General features: G+C 40.0%; 1 long non-coding RNA gene across 2 annotated transcripts in view; it reads right to left on the reverse strand.

Moving 5' to 3' along the window:
* The window catches only part of LOC131761263 (uncharacterized), a 106,999-nt gene that overhangs the window by 37,604 nt on the left and 53,284 nt on the right, over positions 1-16,111 (reverse strand). For both annotated transcript variants that reach the window (XR_010841928.1, XR_010841927.1), the window contains exons 5-6: positions 8,026-8,163; positions 6,408-6,518 (exon numbers count right to left, since the gene is read on the reverse strand). This is a non-coding gene — a long non-coding RNA (uncharacterized lncRNA). The remainder of the gene's footprint in view (positions 1-6,407; positions 6,519-8,025; positions 8,164-16,111) is intronic.

Consider the following 16,111-nt stretch of genomic DNA (forward strand, 5'->3'; position numbering starts at 1 on the left):
TTTAATTTCAGTTATTGTACTGTTCATCCCTGTTTGTTTGTTCTTTAATTCTTCCAGGTGTTTGTTCTTTAATTCTTCTAGTTCTTTGTTAAACATTTTTTGTATCTTCTCAATCTTTTCCTCCATTCTTTTTCTGAGGTCCTGGATCATCTTCACTATCATTATTCTGAATTCTTTTTCTGGAAGGTTGCCTATCTCCCCTTCATTTAATTGTTTTTCTGGAGTTTTATCTTGTTCCTTCACCTGGTGCATAGCCCTCTGCCTTTTCATCTTGTCTATCTTTTTGTGAATGTAGTTTTTGTTCCACAGGCTGCAGGATTGTAGTTCTTGTTGCTTCTGCTGTCTGCCCTCTGGTGGATGAGTCTATCTAAGAGGCTGTGCAAGTTTCCTGATAGGAGGGACTGGTGGTGGGTAGAGATGGGTTTTGTTCTGGTGGGCAGAACTCAGTAAAACTTTAATCTCTTTGTCTGCTGATGGGTGGGGCTGGGTTCCCTCCCTATTCATTGTTAGGCCTGAGGTGACCCAACACTGGAGCCTACCCGGCTCTTTAACAGGGCTAATGTCGGGCTCTGGGAGGGCTCACACCAAGGAGTATTTCCCAGACTTTCTGCTGCCAGTGTCCTTGTCCTCATGGTGAGCCACAGCCACCCCCCACCTCTGCAGGAGACCCTCCAACACTAGCAGGTAGGTCTGGTTCAGTCTCCTATGGGGTCACCTCTCCTTCCCCTGGGTTCTGATGTACACACTACTTTGTGTGTCCCCTCCAAGAGTGGAGTCTCTGTTTCTTCCAATCCTGTCAAAGTCCTGCAATCAAATCTCACTAGTCTTCAATGTCTGATTCTCTAGGAATTCCTCCTCCTGTTGTCAGACCCCCAGGTTGGGAAGTCTGACATGGGGCTCAGAACCTTCACTCCAGGGGGTCAGCTTCTGTGTTATAAGTGTTCTCCAGTTTGTGAGTCACCCACCCAACAGTTATGGGATTTGACTTTTTTGTGATTGCACCCCTCCTACCATCTCATTGTGGCTTCTCAATTGTCTTTGGATGTTGGCTATCTTTCTTGGTGAGTTCCAGTGTCTTCCTTTAGATGACTGTTCAGCAGTTTGTTGTGATTCCTGTGGTCTCACAAGACGGAGTCAGAGGTCTTTCTTTCTAAGACCCACAGCAAGGCTGTGGCTGTCCCCATGGGTCACTACATTGCAATTTGTAAAGTGAGCCCTGGGTCACCTGAAGAAGCAAATACAATCTGACCTCGTTTTGACAAGATGTGACATAGTTGTTCACAAAAGTGACCCAGACAATTCCTTTGCTTCTTTGTTGAGTACAGGGGCAACCACAGCTCATTTTCCTCTGGGAAGTTCTTCCCTAGGACTGTTTTTTCTCCCTGAGGTAATGTAAACTGAATTTCGCTATAGCTTCATTCTGTGTTGAGTTTATTGCATAATTGAGTTTCTCCATTTTCCTTTGATGAAAAGGGTAAGGAAAATGGAAGAACAGAGGAAGGAGAAGAAAGCACACAAGTGCTGTATCTTTCTCAACTTGGACATGAAAAAGGGTCCTTCCAAGGACACAGCTACTTTTAATTCATGCCACTACCATGTGGCTGGTACAATTAACCTCTTCCATTGGCTAGGTTGAGACCATGGCACTTCTGGAGAAGAGAATAAATAACACTTTGAAAATATTATCTAGAAAATCATATTTGAACTTGCAGGAAAAGATGTTTGTGTCACCCCTACCAATAGCCAATGAGAAGAACATGAGAAGCACAAACACTACTGATCATCAGGCAGCCAATGAGGAGGAAGGTTAATTGATAGCCACAGAAAGAAACAGAACAGCTGGCTTGGTTTGAAGAAGCTTCTGGATCTGGTTTGGAGAAGTTTCTAATCTTAGAACACTCCACAAATTAAGGGAGAAGTGGGTGAAAAAGTCCTGAGGATTCTCACAAATGCCCATCTTCCTATCACCTGCAGCTATTACCACCATCCGTCTTCAGAACGTTTTCATCTTCCCAAACTGAAACTTATACCCGTTAAACAATAGCTCTCCATTCCCTCCTCCCCCCTTCCCTTGACAACCACAATTCACATTGTGTCTTTGTGAATTTAACTACTCTAGGTACCTCATGTAAGTAGAATGGTAAAGTATTTGTCCTTTTGTGACTGGCTAATTTCACTTAGCACAATGTCTAAAAAATTCATCCATGGTCCAGCATGTGTCAGAATTTCGTTCCTATTTAAAGCTGAATAATATTCCACTATATATGTATGCCACATTTTGTTTATTCATTCACCCATGGATGGATGGACACTTAGACTGCTTTCACATTTTGACCACTGTGAATAATGCTGCTATGAACATATACAAATATCTATTTGAGTCCCTATTATTTTGGGGATATATCCAGAAGCTGGATCATACGGTAATCCTATTTTTAATGTTTTGAAGAAACACTATACTGTTTTCCATAGCAGCTGCACCATTTTACATTCCCACCAACAATGTAAAGTGTTCAAATTTCTTCACAATCTCGCTAATATTTGTTATTTTCCTTTTCTTTAAAATAACAACCAAGCTAATGAGCATGAAGCGGTATCTCACTGTGGTTCTTATTTGTATTTCCCTAATGATTATTGAGGCCGAACATCCTTTCATGTGCTCTTATATATCTTCTTTTGAGAAATGTCTATTCAAGTTCTTTGCCCATTTTTTAAATTGAGCTGTTGGGTTTTTTGTTATTGAGTTATAGAATTTTTTATATATTCTGGTATTAATCTCTTAACAGATATATGATTTGCAAATATCTCCTCCCATTCTCTGGGTTGCCTTTCACTATGTTATTAGTGTTTTGTGATGCACAAAAGTTTTTTTATTTTGATGAAATACAATTTGTCTATTTTTCCTTTTTTTGCCTGTGCCTTTGGCGTCATATCCAAGAAATCATTGCCAAATATAATGTCATAAAGCTTTTGCTCTATTTTTCTTCTATGAGTTTTACAATTTTAGATTATGTGTTTAGGTCTTTGATGCATTTGAGTTAATTTTTGGATATAGTATTATATAAGGACCCAACTTCATCTTTTTGCATGTATTAATAGACATCCATTTTTCCATTTGTTGAAAGGACTACCTTTCCCCATTGTTATGTTTTTGGTGACTCTGTGAAAAATCATTTGATTATATATGTAAGGGTCTATTTCTGGGCTCTCTATTCTATTCCATTAGCCTCTATGTCTGTCTTTACGTAAATACCACACTGTTTAAATATTGTAGATTTGTAATAAGTTTGAAATCAGAAAGTGTAAGATCTACAAATTTGTTCTTTTTTTTCAAGATTGTTTTGGCCATGCAGAGTACATTGAGATTCTATATATATTTGGGGATGAATTTTACACATAGTACTTTTTAAATTGCAAATTTTAATTTTCCCATTCAGAGAGATGACCTTTCACTCTCATCAAATACAGCATCTCTAAATAAGGTCCTTGAGAGTGGTAAAGAATAAATCTAAATATCTCTACATCTCTAAGTTGAAACATATACATTACATTATGAGATGTTCCTTCTTAGTCTTTTCTGTGGCCTTCCTTTTCCATGTGTCTGAGTGTGGTGCAACCCTATGGCTCTGCCTCAGTCCCTTCTTTTCTCTCTGTGTACTCTCTCATTCAAAGTCATGGTGACCTTTACTTTGGATGTATGTCCAACAGTCCAAAACTTTAATCTCCAGTTCTGATGCCTTTCCTGAACCACAAAACCATATATAAATAACCTATTTGTCATCTCCAGTTAGATATGCAGTTTGCCATCTGCCATTAGCTATACAGTAGGCAGTTCAAATTTACTACATTTACAACAAACATCATATATTCTCCTTCCCTGTTCTTCAGGATCAGCAAAATATCAGAAAAACAAACAACCCAATCAAACAATGGGCAGAAGTTCTGAATAGACATTTCTCCAAAGAAGACATACAGATGGCCAAGAGTCACATGAAAAGATGCTCAACATCACTAATTATTGGAGAAATGCAAATCAAAATGACAATGAGATATCATCTCACACCAGTCAGAATGGCCATCATCAAAAAGTCTACAAACAATAAATGCTGGAGAGGGTGTGGTGAAAAGGGTACCCTCCTACACTGTTGGTGGGAATGTAAATTGATACACTCACTACAGAGGACAGTACGCAGGTTCCTTAAGAAACTAAAATAGAACTACCACATGATCCAGCAATCCCATTCCTGGGCATATATCCAGAGAAAAACATGGTTTGAAAGTATACATGCATCCCGATGTGCACTGCAGCGCTATTTACAATAGCCGAGACATGGAAGCAACATAAATGTCTATTGAGAGATGACTGGATAAACAAGATGTGGTACATACGTGGAATGGAATATTACTCAGCCATTAAAAAGAATGAAATAATGCCATTTGCAACAACATGGATGGATTTTGAGATTATCATATTAAGTGAAGTAAGACAGCCAGAGAAAGACAAATATCAGGTGATACCGCTTATATGCAGAATCTTTAAAAAATTATACAAATGAACTTATTTACAAAACAGAAACAGACTCACAGGCTTAGAAAATGAACTTATGGTTACCATGGGGCAATTTTTTGGGGAGGAATAGATTGGGAATTTGGGGATTGACATGTACACACTGCTATATTTAAGATAGATAACCAAGGACCTACTGTATAGCACAGGGAACTCTGCTCAATACTCTGTACTAACCTACATTGGAAAAGAGCTTAAAAATGAATAGATACATGTATAACTGAATCACTTTGCTGTATGCCTGAAACTAAGACAACATTGTTAATCAACTATACTCCAATATAAAATTTAAAATTTTTTTAAATCATTAATTACTAGAAATATGAAGCTGGCTAATGTGATCCAAAATTATGGGGAACATGCCAATAAAAAGTAACTGAGCTGACCCAGACACTGCCAATTCTCCTCAGACCCACTTCTGTTACTCTTATTTTCTTCCACACCTATTCAAGACTCAAGTCCTTGCAGGCTCTGAAAAGTGAGATACAATGTGTATCCAATTAAGAGGTACACTACACTCCAAAAGAAAGCATGATTTTTCCAATTTATACAGACAAAATTCTGGGGTCTATATTAAAAATGAATATTAAGGGTATGAAATAATAGAAAGAACATAAAATTGAATCAGGCTAAATTATTCATATGGGCTTACTAAAGAGCTTCTGGATTCAATGTTACAGCTTGGAGGAAAAAAAGGGCTCTGAAGGTTTGACTGGTTGACTGAAACAAGGGCCAACTTCATACTAGGTGAAGCTGAAATGCCAGAACTGCCTCCATATTCTATAGAGGAAGGGATCCATATCCTTAGAGAAACTGGAAGTTTAGAATAGACTTATCATGGTAGACCGGCCCATTCATCTCAGAAGGGTCCAGAGGACACACAACCACAAGCAATATATTTGTGAGGAGAGCCCCACAATCTTTGAAGAGCACTAAGGATTTCTCTATAGGCCAGGTTATAGTGGGGACTGCTGCCAGTGAATTGGAAACCTACATGCAATGGGAGATAATTGGATCCCAGGGTGGCAGGGAACAAATAAAGGCACCTAATCACCACAGGTGAGGTGGGCATGGTTACCATAATGGACAGAAGAGCCCAAGCAACAATCAGAACAGAGTGGCATGCAGAGAGCTATAGCATTAGAAGATTAATCATGGTCACTAGTGTCTGAATATTTGTGTCCTGTCAAAATTCTTATGTTGGAAACCTAACCCCAAGGTGATGGGATTAGGAGGTGGGGTCTTTGGGAGGTGATTAGGTCATGAGGGCAGAGCACGTATAAATGGGATTAGTGCTTTTATAAAAATGTCTACAAAGAGATCTCTTGACCCTTCCACCATGTGAGGGTACAGAGAGAAATCTGTACTCTGCTACCTACAAGAAAGCCTTCTCCAGAACCCAACATGCTGACACCCTGACCTTGGATTTCAAGCCCTAAAAGCTGAGAAATAAATTTCTGTTGTTTACAGGCCACCCAGTATGTGGTATTTTGTTTTAGCAGCCCTAGTAGGCAATCTACTAAAGTTTTTACTTGATCTGTATATGCAAAAGAGCTCTAGATCAAGTGAACAAAATTCTAACTTGAATTTAAAAAACAGAGTCATGGTCCCTCAATCAATTCCCAGACCTGAGCCAGTTTACAGACTATATAACCTACATGAATGAAGGGGAGGTTGAATCCCCTTAAGGAAGGACCCTGCTACATTGCCAAAACATTATACTGTTCATCTTTCTCCATGAGGGGACCTATGGCCTTTTTCCAGGGTGACAATGTCTCTTTAGTTGAACAATCAAAGTAGTGGCTTATGGAGGTCAGATGATCGCTAATTTCCATCTCACCTTGGGTCCAGTGGGTCTTCAATCTCATCTTGTTGTTGTTTCCCCAGTTCTGGAATGGATCACTGGAATAACAACTGGCAGAATTCCTATACTGTTTCCCAGACCTGTGGACTGAGGATCATTATGGTTGAAAAGACCAAGTAGAAGCCACGAAAGCTGCCTCTACCCAGGAAAATGGTAAACCAATAGCAGTGGTGTATTCCTGGAGGGACTGCTGAGATTTAATGCTGCCATCAAGGACATGAAAATGCAAGATTTGTGGTTTTTATCACATCCCCATTCAGATCACCTATCTGACCTGTGAAGAAAACAGATCTTGGAGAATGACAATGGATTATGCTAAGCTTAACCAGGTGCTTACTCCAAAGCTGCTGTACCAGATGTGGTTTCATTGCTTGAGAAAATTAACACATCTTCTGGTACCTGGTATGCAGCTACTGAACTGGCAAATGTTTTTTTTTTCTCCATACCTGTTATTAAAGACCACCAAAGCAGTTTTCTTTCAGCTGACAAGGCCAACAATATACCTTCATGATCCTCCCTCAAGGATATATCAATTCTCCAACCCATAATTTAGTCCACAGGGATCTTGATCACCTTTCTCTTCCTTGAGACATCACACTGGTCATCTGATATTGATGACATTGTGTTTATTGGACCTATTGAGCAAGAAGTAACAACTATTCTAGACTTATTAAGTAAGACATTTGCTTGTCAGAGTATGGGAAATAAATGTGATATCAGGGCACATTCTACCTCAGTGAAATTTCACGGAGTCCAATAATGTTGGGCATGTCATGATATCCCTTCTAAGGTAAAGGATAAGTTGTCACATCTGGCCTTTCCTACAGTCAAAAACAAGGCACAATGGCTAATTGACTGGATTTTTGAGGCAATATGTTCCTTATTTGTGTGTGCTACTCCAGCCCATTTACTAAGTGCTCCAAAAAGCTGTTAGTTTGGGGTGGGGCTCAGAACAGGAGAAGGCTTTGCAACAGATCCAGTCTGCTGTACAAGCTGCACTGCCATTTGGGCCATATGATCCAGCAGATTCAGTGGTGCTTGAAGCGCCAGTGGCAGATAGAGATGCTGTTTGGTGCCTTTGACAAGTCCCCTATAAGTGGATTAAAGCACAGACTTTTAATATTTTCAAGCAAAGCCCTGCCATCCTCTGTGGATAACTACTCTCCTTTGGAGATTCAGCTATTTGTTTGCTACTGGACCTTAGTAGAGAGACTGAACACTTAATCAGGAGCCACCATGTTACCATGAGATCTGAGCTCCCCATCATGAACTAGGTGTTATCTAGTCAGGGACTTGGAAGGAACACCATTGGGAAATCGGTGACAAGGAGGTCTAGAGAAGCGGTATACAGATAGACTTCTCTGAATTGGAGAAAAATGTGAAGATATTAGAGTCCCATGTGAATGCTCACCAAAGAGTGACCTCAGCAGTGGAGGATTTTGATAATCAAGGGGTTAGATGACCCCTTCTATGGATAACAGTCAGTCTCTTACTCAAGTCATTCCTGTCATTGCCCAGTGGGCTTATGAACAAATGGCCATGGTGACAGAGATTGAGGTTACACAGTTGCTTATCATCACAGACTTCTACTCACCAAGTCCAACCTGGCCACAGCCATTGCTGGGTGCTCAATCTGCCAGCAGCAGAGACCAACACTGTGTCCCCAGTATGGCACCATTTCCTGGGTAATCAACCAACTATCCAGTGGCAAGTTGGTTACATTGGACTGCTTCTATCATGGAAGAGAAACTTACTTTGAAATATTTAATAGATACAGATTTCCCTGCTCGCAAAAATTCTTATAGAATGCCATATCCAACATCATGGTATTCCATACAGCATTGCTTTTGATCAAAGAACACACTTCACTTCAAGTTAAGTGTGGCAAAGGGCCCTTGCTCATGAAATTCACTATTCTTACCATGTTTCCCACCATCATGAATCAGCTGGCTTTACAGAACAACAGAATAGCCTTTTGAAAATGGTTATTACCAGCTAGGTGGCAATAACTTACAGGGTTGAGACAAGGTTTTCCAGGAGGCTGTATAGGCTCTGAATCAATATATGTCAAGAATATGAGGTCCCTTAGGTCATAGATTAGTACTACTAGCTCCTGAGATTAAAGTCAGTGGAAAACCATAACAACCTAATTCTGTCAGAACTACTAATGGCTCAGACTTTTCAGGAATTAAGCTTTGGGTAGAACCACAAGTGGTTGAGGTATCTGCTGTGAATAAAGGGAATAAACAAAGTGTAGTGGAATAAGGCAGTTATAAATACCAGCTATGACCATCTAACCAGTTACAGAAATTAGGTCTATAATTGTTATGAGTATTTTTTTCTTGTTTCATTATGAATATGTGTGTATGCATATATGTGTGTGAATATGTTTGTAAAAGGACTTTACATTCTCTTCTGGGGAAAAGTTTAGTACATTTTTGGTTGTATGTAGGACAGTTATATTATGTTCAGTGGAAGTGTGACTTTGTTATTTGGAGATTCAGTATTAGTTTAAAGAGATGTGTATGAGTGCCAAGTTGACAAAAAGTGGACAGTGATGGTTAATATTATGTGTCAATTTGACTAAGCTATGGTACCCAAATGGTTGGTCAAACAATAGTCTAGACATTTCTGTGAAGGTATTTTTTAGATATGATTAACATTTAAATTGGTAGACTTTGAGTAAAGCAGGTTACTTTCCATAATGTGTGTGGGCCTCATTCAATCCAGACTGCCTTTAGACTCAAGAGTGAACATACACTCCTGACAGAATTTCCAGCCAGCCCAATAAATGACTTGCCAGCTTCCACAATCACATGTCCCAATTCCTTAAAATAAATATCTGTACATCCTTTTCTCCCCAAAGCCCTAATTAATACAACATCTCTCTCCCAGAAATTAATAAAACAACTAAATTAAAAATCTACAAGGGTATCAAAGATTTAAAAAATACTTTCAGACACTTGACCTAAACATTTTCTTTTAATGCATGTAGAACATTTACAAAGACAGTCCATATTCTAGGTCATAAGAAGTCTCAAAAAATTTCTAAAGATTTAAGTTTTAGGCACTGCTTTCTGATTACAATAAATTAACATAACCTTGAATTATTGGCTTTTAGATTTTGGATGTCCAAATATATTCTCATGTGATCATTTCATGGCACATTTCACAAGCAGTTTCTTGATCTTGAGTCAGTAAGATAATGAAATTATATTCAATGGTATTAATGCTATGAAGGCAAAGCTTTGTAGATTTGGCTGTTTCTGAGGTGGTCCAACCACATCTGCTAGTTAGCACATGTCTCTCTCTAACAATAGCAGTATCCTCCTGTATCTTGGGAAGTAAAAATGCTAAGTGTACATATAGAAGCCTCATCATTGATGATGAAGCTGTGTCTCAAATAATAAATAATATATTGGGAGAGACAGAACAGACAGCTTCATTCTCTGTAATTTTGAGGACCACACCAATCCCTTCCTCCCAACTCTATTTTCAGATGAAGAAGGCTTTATGGGAGGATCATCTTTGTGTCAGCCACTTGTTTAGCCTACAGGACCGCAGAAGAGCCAAGATGCCTCTTCTCAAGGACTTGTCAGTATCCTGGGGGTATAACTTCTTAAAGGATCTGCTATTTTATGGTAAGTCACATATTTGCTTATACAGATGGTCAGATCTGCTACTCTTTTCCAAAGAAGGAAGTGAACACTGATAGGACCAGAAATCAAACTATAAATTCCTGCAATAAAATGAACTGAAACATCTGAGTTGGACTATGGAAAGAGAAACTCCATGCCTATGGCCTAGTAAACCTACAAGAGAAGTGCCGGGCTTCCCTGGTGGCGCAGTGGTTGAGAGTCTGCCTGCCAATGCAGGGAACAAGGGTTCGTGCCCCGGTCTGGGAAGATCCCACATTCCGCGGAGCGGCTGGGCCCGTGAGCCACGGCCACTGAGCCTGTGCGTCCAGAGCCTGTGCTCCGCAACGGGAGAGGCCACAACAGTGAGAGGCCTGCGTACCACACAAAAAAAAAAAGAAGTGCCCTCTATGGGCACTTATTGTAAAGAGGCTGGTAAAATGCTGAAATATTTAAGTATGATTTTAACAAGTGAAGGATATGACAGGATGAAAATGCCTAGAAAGCATAAGGAAAAAGAGACATTCAGTTTCAGCACATGGCAGCTCTCCAGGTTCTGCAGGCTAAATTCATTTGAGCATTTCATATTTTAGCTCTGTGCAGCACATATACCATGTTAGCATTTGCCACTGGATACCACAGCTAGATATCTTCCCTTACCAACAGACTGACCCCAGAGATCCAGGCCCAGAGAGAGATGTCCTAGAGAGAGAAAGCTATGTTGACCTACTTGTAGACCCAAGTGATGAACTCCAGCTTCCTTTCCTGATGGTCTGCTCCTCTGGAAGATGGACACTGGGAATATACACTCATTTTGTGAGCCACAGCACAGAACTGGGGCCTCAATACAACCACCATATTAAACACAGCACAATATGTCTTTATCCAAAAGACACACCCATGTCTCTGTTCTCAGTTCTGCCTCTGGTTGTGTCCTGGGCTCAGCCTGTGGCCTTAACATGATGACGCCTTCTGTGGGCCAGCATGAGGAATTAGATGGTGATTTTCAAGCCCCTTTTAGAACTGCTATTCCAAAACCTGCTTTTTGTTTTTTTGTGGTTGTTTTAGTTTGATTTGTGGTGGCGGGAGTTATATATTTTTATTATTGGCAGAACTATGGGGCTTAAAACATCACATTAGCTTGAATCTTCCTGAGCATCTACTTCCAACAGGGTTTCAGGTTTATCCCCATATCAATCTCTTGCTCCTTTTCCTTCTTATGTATTTCCACTATTTATACCTTCTCAAGGATATTACCCCCTGCCTGGATTGTTGCAGTTACCTCCTAATTAATCACCAGTATGTTCTTTCTCAAAATCAATTTTTACTTTGCTAAGATAGTAACCTACACAAACACAAATTTTACCGCTTTAACTCAAGTTCATACAATTCTCTTGCACATGACTTGCTACCACCTTTGGTTGGACCAACATATATTTCCAGTTCTGTGTACACACTGTCTTCAAGTACTTCACACACGAAATCACTCAGCTACTCAGCATTTGCCAAGATTTACCTTATGTTTGCACCAACTTTGGCAAATAGCTTGGTATTATAGGGGTTAAAAACATGGACTTTGAGGGTAGAAAGGCTGGGTTGAAACTACAGTTATGGTATAAGCTGTGCTTGCATGAAAACTATTGAGCCTTGACTTTACCATACATTATCTGTAGATGATAACTAGTTTGAATAATTATTGGTAAATAAGATGACAAGTAGCAAGTATCTAGGACAATTCCTGGAATATAGTAAATATTCAGTAGTTCCACTGCCATATGTCTCTTGCTTATAATGTTCCTTCAGCTGGGGTGCTGCCTCTATGATCCTGCTCAGAAATGCAAAGACTTGGTTTATGGTACAAATTGTGGAATATATACTTGATTTCTTACTACTGGATTTATCTATTTATTTATTTATTTATTGCCACAACACACAGCATGCAGGATCTTAGTTCCCCAGCCAGGGATCAAACCTGTGCCTGCTACAGTGGAAGCATGTGGTTTTAACCACTCGACCACGGGGGAATTCCCTCTTACTACTGGATTTAATGAGTGCTGTCTTTATCCATATTCCACAAGTACATCTTAGGTCTATTGTTAGCACTTATCCCATTCTATATTGTGTTATGGTTCATTTTAAAGGAAACTAAAGGGTAGAAAAATGAATTGTATCCCAGATTCAAAGGAGGGAAGACACAGAATATTCAGAAAATAGTAATTTATGGTGCTCAGTGGGACTGATTGATAGTTGGTGGTAGGGCACAGGAAGTGAGAATAGAAAATAGATGGGAACTAGATTTAAACTTTCTTTCATGCTATGCAGTATATTTCTTTTCTTTCTTTCTTCCTTTCTTTTTTTTGAATATCTAGTATCTTTTTAAATAGAAGCTCTCATGATAAGTTGTTACATCATCTTTTGTCAGGGCTCAATGCAATCACCTGCATATGTTACACACAGATCCAAGACTATATTTTGGGTGATGGAATTATCATTATTTAACAATTTTGTTTGTCTACCTCACAACTCTCCCAAGTGTGTACATGTTTGTTTTTCATTCTACTTTTCATCCTTGCCTGGAAATGGTTTACTAGTTCCTACTTACCTTTCAATACAGGCAGTTTTATGTCACCTATGTGTTCAAGATAATTTGTGAGATACCTCCTCATTTTCTTATAAATGAAAGTAAAGTCAGGATGACCTGAATGGGAGACACCCCACACTACATTAAAGACCTAGTTCCCAATAACCTTCACCAGGCCATGTGTGCTTTTCTTCTAGCCAGACTTCTCAAACTTTAACCCAGAATCCCAATGGTTGAAAGATAATAAACAGTATTTGAAGTTGCCTATCATAAGTGCAGCTTTTAATGAGTTGAGATATTTCTGGTCATCGCTCAAAAGACAGGCTGGACAAATGGGGAGAAGCCCCCAGGGACTTCTCTGGCAGTCCAGTGGTTAAGACTCTGCACTTCCACTGCAGGGGGCATAGGTCGGGGAATTAAAATCCTGTGTGCCATGTGGCATGGCCAAAAAAACAAAACAAAACAAAAAAATGGGAAGCCCCCAGCCCACACTATAAAATTACATTTACTATGAAAATCACCTAGAACATGTTTAATTCCAAAAGAAAATACTGTCTCTGGGATGTTCCTAGAAATTACAGCAGCCATATTAGAAAAAGTCAAATGAGTGAGGATTTTATCTGTGAGCGTCTAATAAGAATGGATTTAGGAGTTTCTTATGACTTGAATTGTGTCCCCCAAAAAAGATATGTTGAAGGTACTAATCCCCAGTACCTCAGAATGTGACCATATTTGGAAATAGAATCTTTATAGAGGTAAGCAAGTCAAAATGAGGTCAATAAGGTGGGCCGTAATGTAATATGACTAGTGTTCCTTATAAGGAGGTAAAATTTGGACACAGTGACAGACACACACAGAAGGAAGACAATATGAAGGCATGTAGGTAGAAGATGGCCATGTGACTGAAATGATGCCTCTACTAGTCAAGGAATATCAAGGATTGCCCACAAAAGCCAGAAGCTGGAAAAGTCAAGGAAGGATTCTCCCCTAGAGCTGTCAAAGGGAGCATGGCCCTGCTGACACCTGGATTTGGGGGAGATAGGAATATTCTCTTCTGGTATTTATGAGATGACTAAAGGGAGATATTATTGAAAGATTTTTTTTAAATGACCTGTGAACATCACAGAATTCTATATATTTCTCCAAAAAGAATATGTTTAGAGAAAAGCCTCTGTGTCGGATCACCTTTTAGGCTTGAGGATTCACTTGAAGGACTCACAAGACCCAGAAGTTGCTATATTCCACACTTACTATTTATTACAAATAAAGGATACAGAGGAAAATCAGCAAAGGGAAAAGGCATGTGGTGAAAATTCTGGAGGACTCCAGGCATAGCTTCCAAGAGTTCTCCCCAAGTAAAGTTGCCCAGGACAGGTTTAATTCCTCCTGCAGTGATGTGTGACAATACAAGCAGAGTGTTGCCAACCAACGTAGCTCATTAGAGACTCAGTGGCCAAGGTTAGCGGCTGGTCACATAGGTACCTTCCTCCTACCATGTACTAAAATTCCAGACTCCCAGAAGGAAAGCAGGTGTTGAGCAGAAACCACATTGTTTATACAGTATAGGTACAGTGAGCCACCCTTGTCAGTTATGTTTGGTAAGAACTGGTGCAAAATCCATGTTCTCAGATACCAGCTTTTCAAACAAGCCTTTCTAAGGATGATATCTCAGACCTGCTATATTAACTCTTTTCAGCACAGTCCATCCCCTTGGCCTTTGGCCAAACTGTCTTTAAACAAAATACTTATCAGGAGAACCTCATGCAGCAGGGTAAGACCAACCCGCATTATTATTATTATTATTTGCGGTATGCGGGCCTCTCACTGTTGTGGCCTCTCCGGTTGCGGAGCACAGGCTCCGGACGCGCAGGCTCAGCGGCCATGGCTCACAGGCCCAGCCGCTCCGCGACATGTGGGATCTTTCCGGACCGGGGCACGAACCCGCATCCCCTGCATCGGCAGGTGGACTCTCAACCACTGCGCCACCAGGGAAGTCCCCAACCTGCATTATTGATCAGAGTTATGCCCTCCTCAGTCAGCGGTTAAAGCAAATACCATTAAAAATAAAAACAAAAATAAACAACTGGGACCTAATTAAACTCAAAAGCTTTTGGACAGCAAAGGAAACCATAAACAAAATGAAAAGACAGCACAAAGAATTGAAGAAAATATTTGCAATTGATGAGATTGACAAGGGATTAATCTCCAACATTTCTAAATAGCTCATTTATAAATAGCACATATGGCAAAAAAAAAAAAAAAACCCAAAAAAACCAATCAAAAAATGGGCGGAAGACCTAAATACACATTTCTCCACAGAAGACTTACAAATGGCCAGGAGTCACATGAAAAGATGCTCAACATCACTAAGTATTATAGAAATGCAAATCAAAACTACAATGAGATATCACCTCCACCAGTCAGAATGGCCATGATAAGAAAGTCTACAAAAAATAAATGCTGGAGAGGGTGTCCACCTACACTGTTGGTGGGAATGTAAATTAGTACAGCCACTATGGAGAACAGTATGGAGGTTCCTTAAAAAACTAAATATAGAACTACCATATATGATCCAGCAATCTTACTCCTGGGCCTATATCAGGAGAAAAACATGATCTGAAAGGATACATGCACCCCAATAGTCATTGCAGTGCTGTTTACAATAGTCAGAACATGGAAGTAACCTAAATTTCCACTGATAGATGAGAGGATAAAGAACATGTGGTACATGTGCACAATGGAATTAATCTCTGGTGGCCTTAGCCTGCAGAGGCTTGAAGCAGGATTTCGGTTCCCAGTCAGATATTGAAGTCTGGCCATGGCAGTGAGAATGCTGAATCCTAGCCACTAGACCACCAGGGACCAGTGGCCAGTGACAAGGCCCTGGTCCATCAGCTGTGTCTAAATGAATTTCCACATAGAGACAGAAGTAGTGAAACAAGTAAAGTGTTTATTAGTAGGAAAAAGAATAAGTGTGGATAGACACATGGGTGGGCTCAGAGAGAAAGTTCTGCCCTCGTGACAGTTTAAATCACTTATATGGGCATTTCTTCCAGGTTTCCTTTGGCCAATCATCTTGCTTTGCCTGGTTCTGAGTCCATATTTGATATATCTCAGGGTCCTCCCATGTGTGCACGCATATCTCTTAGCCGAGATGGATTCTAGTGAAGAGGCCTATGGGTAGGTTTACATCACCTAGTATGGGATGGCGCACCCTCGCTTTTCGACCTTCAAGGGGCCTTTCTGTGCATGTATAGTCAGGAAAGTCTCCTTGACTTCAAGAATGAGGAATATGTGGAATGAGGGATATGTGGTCTTAGCTCCTCCTCCACTTCATCTTGGAGTATGTGTCCACAGGGGACAACTCCAGCTGTTTAGCCTGGGGCCTATCTATCTCCCACTCAGAATATTACTCAGCCATTAAAAAGAATGAAATAATGCCATTTGCAGCAACATGGATGGAC

The sequence above is a fragment of the Kogia breviceps genome, chromosome 8 (assembly GCF_026419965.1).
Source record: "Kogia breviceps isolate mKogBre1 chromosome 8, mKogBre1 haplotype 1, whole genome shotgun sequence".
NCBI classification, from domain to species: Eukaryota; Metazoa; Chordata; class Mammalia; order Artiodactyla; family Physeteridae; genus Kogia; species Kogia breviceps.